The following is a 6000-nucleotide window of genomic DNA, read 5'->3' on the forward strand; positions in this document are numbered from 1 at the left end:
ATTTTATATTGTCTTCTAGTAGCCTACCTCATGTGTTCAAATGTTGATGGTGGTAGAGGATTAGCTTCTATTATGTATCCAAATTTATATTTAAATTTTAGATCTCAAAATGATTTTTATAATGTGATAAAAATAGTAATAAATATGCAATATAAATAAAATATATTGGTTGTTCCTTGTTGGTTAGGAGGGCAACTAAACTCATTAAAGGATGAGTAACTTTCTAGTGGCTCAAATGGACTATTATACTTATTAAATTGTGATGGGGAAGAAACTATCTTCTTGGTAAAATGAATTTATTGCTTGATAGAAGGGAGAAGCCACTTATAAAAGAGAAGAAAAGAAAATGGTAATGATGAGTAATTTTCATTATTATTATTTTAGTTGAAATAATTAATCAATATTATTGATGTCAATTTTGAAAATTGAGATTGATTTTTACATTGTGATAAGAATAATAATTATAAAGCATTAGGTGTTCCTTGGTTTGTTGGGAAGACAACTAAACTCATTAAAGGTTAAGTAACTTTCTAGTGGTTCAGAGGGACTATTATACTCATTGAGTTGTAAGGAAGAAGAAATTTTCTTGTAGATCATAAGAATTCATTAAGAGAAGCACCATAAAGGAGATGCCTCTTGTTAAAGGCAATAAAACAAAATAGTGATATCTATTAATAGGAGTTTTGGATGAGTTGTCAATCATAAATCTACAACCATAAAGTCCATAGTTTTTTAATGAAGATAGTTAATTAATATTATCTTTTGTCAAATTTTTAAAAATAGGATTAGTTTCAAAGTTCTATAGAGAAATTTAATTTATATGAAAATCAAACAAAAATATCAAAAGATGTTTGGTTTTTCATCTAATGAAGAATATGCCACAAAATGATTACCATTGTATCAAGTAATTTAAATATTTTTAAGATAATCTCGAAATAAAAAATCATTTTCAAATTTTCTTTTGAAGGCAACTCTTTCAAATCTAAATTTTATGTATATGGAAGTAAACTAAGCATTATGAGAATCCACATAAGTTATATGTTCAAAATGTGTTTATTGTAAATAACTCAATTTAGGTCAGTTGCATTTGGGGAAATGGTATAAGAGACAATATTTATAGTATTGTTAGATACAAATTATTCTATTTTAGTAAGCTTTTAGGAGGTTTGGCTTAATGATAATGGTGTGAAGCAGTGTAGTTATCAATTAGAATATTGATAACAAAAGAATCTTGAAATATTAACCCCAAATATTATTTTAAGATATTATATCTCATTGATATTGCATTCAACTTATCAACTATCTCACCTAAAGATAACATATGTTTTACTCCCATATATAACCATGTTGTCAATTAGTGTAAAAAGGATAGTAAAGATGAAGTGAATATGTTGAGTGGCAAACATAGTAATTGAGTTAGTATAAAGCTCGAGCAATGAAGGAGGAGATGAATGACTTTTATAGTTATACTTAAGATTAGTACTCACCGAGCTATTCTATACTCACTGAACAAAAGATATTACTGAGCCAAACAAAGATAACCAAGTAGAGACACAACCAAGTGACATCATAAAGAATGGTGTATTTACCAAGTAGAATAGAGGCTACATATAAGTTTATTTGGCACAAAATCTGATGTGTAATAGACATATCAAGCAGGAACATAGTTCACATATTTCAAGGAAAATATTTGAAAAGATTTCTTGAAGAATGTAGTTTGATTATTTGATTATTTCAAGACAAAAAAGGCCAATGAAAATGAAGAAAAGAAAAGTATGGAATGCGGATTATTCTAGATCATTGATTTTAATCAATAACACATTCTAAAGAGTTTCTAAACCCTAATTAGGTCAGAGATCAAAGAGGCAAAATAAACTATAAAATAACCTAACTAGAACAAATCTATATTATTGTTGAGAGAAGTTTAGTAGCGAGAAAAGAAAAGTTTATGACAAACGAAAGTGTTGAGTATAGCAGAGGTTGATGATTCAAGTAGTGTAAAGAGGAATTGAAAACTAGTTATAGAGGGAGATAAATAGTTGAGAAAGAAGAGAAATTTGATCAAGCAAAGTAAGTTTTTATTATACAGATCATTTTTTGCTACTTTCTAATAATTGAAGTAGTTTAAATTCTTGAAGAAGGTAGAGTTAACAGTCTTCATGTAAATTTCTTACTTGAGTACACACTTAGAACAATGTTGAAAATTATTGAAGAAGGTAGGTCTTAGAAGATCTGATTATATACTCTTAACATAGTAAGTCACTTGAAGTGACAAAAATATTGCAGCCCTAATAAGGCATCCTCTTACTATGGTAGTGATGAATCTGTAGGTACCATCCCCACCTTAGTTTTCCCTCTAACCATGGGTTTCTATGTGACCAAATGCTTGTGTTATATGTTATGAGTTTATGATTGTGATGTAGGAGCATCCTGGGTGTAAGAGAAATCTTGGATCTCCCAAAAATATATTTCCTTTTAGTTTCTTGAATAAGGGTTGTCGTTGTGTAGAGTTGTTGTTTTTGGAAGCTTGCTACATAGTAAGTCATCCATACGAACTTAGAATGTCCTAATTTTAGAGGTGGATGTTTAGCTTGGATATATCAACTTGCTAGTTGAGACTTAGTGTCATTTCATGAGTATTCATGAAGTTGTTGTAGATTTTTGGTGTGCAATTTTGGTACAAAAACTTTAGGCTTAGTTTTGAAAGCCTTAGAGGCCCTGAATGGGCTTTGAAATGAGGCCAATTGGAGCTTGCACGAGTCATGCCATGTAGATCAAAAGTTGAGGATTCTAAAAAGGGGTTATAATAACTAATTGAAGAAACAATCTAAAAAGTTATGGTCTTCTAAAGTTGTGCCAACCAAAATTTCCAAAACAAATGTCAAAAGTGTATTGGATTGACTCTATATGTATTTTTAGGGGTGGTCAACCTTAAGGGTTAGGGTTTGATGTCTAGAAGCTTCCTGGATGGCATAAAATTGCCTATATAAGAAAGGTTCATAGATTATCTGGAAAAAATCTAGGTGATAGTTCGTAGCTCTGTGTTATAAATTATTGTAAGGAAGGCAATCATGTAGGTTTGCATATTATGTTTCAAAATTTTGCAATTCCACATTTGCAACGATAATAAGAAGCCCATTTTTTTCTCGCAAATTGTTATTATTTTTTTGCTCATGTTATGTATTTTTGGTATTAAGGGGAGCACTCCTCATCAAGTGGTATCAATGAAGGAGTTCCTAAGTATGTGAACAAATCATCAATTGTGAGGCAGTTGCACCAAGATCATGGTTCGGGGTGAGCATGTAGACAAATCACTAATTATGAGGTAGTTTGTCCTAGGTTCTAGTGGAAGCGTGAAAAGTACCTCCATGGAGAGAGTGTGGTAGAAGAGCCATAGGTGTTACCCTCCAGAGATAAATACAAGCATTAGAAGAACAAATGCATAGAGGAACAAATATTGTCATAAGAGATGAAAGTGAGGATGAAGGAGAAGAAGAAGAAAATGTTGAAGAAGAGGCAATTCTAAACCCAAAAGAAGAGAGGCATTTTAGGGCTATATAAAAGATTGGAAAAAGACCTAAGTTTGAGGTTCCCACATTTTTGGGAAATTTTAACTCAAAGGAGTTGATTGATTGGATAAATGAATTAGAAGAATACTAATTTGAGTATGAAGATATTAATGGTCTTGATAGCGTCAAGTTTGTGAAGGCCAAACTAAAGGGTCATGTGAAGATTTGGCGGTAGGAGATCTAGTTGGAACAAAAAGAAGGAAGGACAAAGTCACAAGATGAGACTGAATGATAGCTAAATTGAAGTGACAATTCATTCATGTGGATTATGAGCTTGATCTAGTAAAGAAAATGAAAGGGTTAAAATAAGTGGAAATATATGTTCAAGAGTATACTAAAGACTTCTATTGAGTTCTCATTAGAACAGGGCATGCTAAAGTTGACAAGGAGAAAGTTGCCTATTATCTTAATGGGTTGAGGTGAAAATTTTAGGAGGAATTGAGTATCATCCAAATTAATAGTATTGAAAAGGCATACCAAATTTCCCTAAGAGTTGATGAAAAGATGAACAAGCAATTTGATAACAAGAATAGTGGAAGAGGATGTAGTGGAAGATCTAGCATACAGTCTTAAGGAGGCCAAAATGACGATCATAAGAACAAGGACAACACCAGCAATAGGAATTAGAAGCAGAGAGGAAACAATCACAATCATTTCCATAATTAGAACAATAGATATCAGAGAGGAAGGGGTAGATGGGAAGGATCTAGAAGAGGAGGTTTCCATTGAAAATGTTTTCATTGCAGAAAAGAAGGGTATAAAGTATTTGAATATTCCTAGCACCAAGGAAGGATAGATAGAAGAACAAAAGGTTAGGCTAGAGTTTTGCATGTTGATGAAGATACCAAATCATTATATTGTGAAGATGTTGAAAGAGGAGAAGTCCTAGTTAATAGAAGAGTCCTTCCCAGCAATGAGAACGAACTTGGTCAAAGGAGGAGCTTATGTTGCACAAGGTGCAAATGTAAAGATAAGTATTATGATGTGATCATTGATGGTGGAAGTATTGAGAATTTGGTGTCAAAAAAGATGGTCACAAATTTAAAATTGTAGAGGCAAAAACACTTGTGTCCATACCGTATTACCTAGGTGCAAGATGACCACAAGGTCATGGTCAATGAGCAATGCTTAGTGAAGTTAAAGATTGGAAGCTACCATGATGAGGTAATGTGTGATATCATACTTATGGACATATGTCATATGTTGTTGGGTAGGTTGTGGTAGTTTGATAGGCATGTTGTACATGATGGGCATACAAATACCCACACTATAACAAATGATGGAGTGAAACATAAGTTGAAGTCATTGAAGGATACAAATGAAAAGGTGTGTAGTGCTGCTAGAGTATTTTTTTTTTATGGAAAGAAGTTCTTAGAGGGTATGGGGCATAAGCATATGTATTTTCCTATAATTCCAAAAGATGGTAAAGAAGAAGTAGAAGAGGTACTTGCATAAGTTATAGATTTGTTGGAAGGATTTCCATATATTGTATCAAATAATGTGCCTAATGGATTGCCACTAATGTAGAAGGTTTCACTAGATGGAATTAATTCTAGGAGCTAGTTTTCCAAATAAGGCAACACATAGAATGACACCAACATAGGGCGAGGATTTGAATAGACAAGTGCATGATATGTTGCAAAAGGGGTTGATTCAAGAGAGTCTGAGTCCATGTTTTGTACTAGTAGTATTAGGACCAAAGAAGAATTAAGAATGGTAGATGTACTTAGATTCATGAGATATCAACAAGATAGCAATCGAGTACAACTTTCCATTTTCATAAATGGATGATATTATGGAGTTTTTGAGAGAAGTTGTGTGTTTTATAAAGACAGATTTGAAGAGTGGGTACCATTAGATTCACATCAGAGAAGGGGATGAGTGGAAGACTGCCTTCAAGACAAGGGAAGGATTGTATAGTGGTTAGTCATTCCTTTTGGGTTACCCAATGCAATGAGCACTTTCATGCAACTCATGAATGATGTATTGAAGCAATTTTTGGGTAAGTTTTTCATTGTTTACCTAGATGATATATTGATCTTTAGTAAGACATTGGAGGGGCATTTGATTCAAATTCGTAAGGTGTTTGACTAGTTGAGGGAAAAAAATTGCTAATAAATTTGAAGAAGTGTAGATTTGTGAAGAAGGAGTTGGTGTACCTAGGATTTGTAGTTTTAGTAGAAGGTCTAAAAATGGACCCTAAGATAGTGAAAGCTATCTTTGAATTGATTGCTCCAAGAAGTGTGACTGAGGTAAGATCTTTTCATGGATTGATTAGTTTCCACATAAAGTTTGTTAGAGGTTTTGGTAGTATTTATGGGCCCTTAACTAAAATAATGAGAGGGGATAGGAAATAATTTCAGTGGATTTTAGGAGCAAATACAAGTTTTAATCTATTGAACTATAAAGTTATAGAACAAATTATTTTAGC

This window comes from Cupressus sempervirens, chromosome 7 (genome assembly GCF_028749045.1).
Source record: "Cupressus sempervirens isolate cs-2001-9-10 chromosome 7, ASM2874904v1, whole genome shotgun sequence".
Lineage (NCBI taxonomy): Eukaryota > Viridiplantae > Streptophyta > Pinopsida > Cupressales > Cupressaceae > Cupressus > Cupressus sempervirens.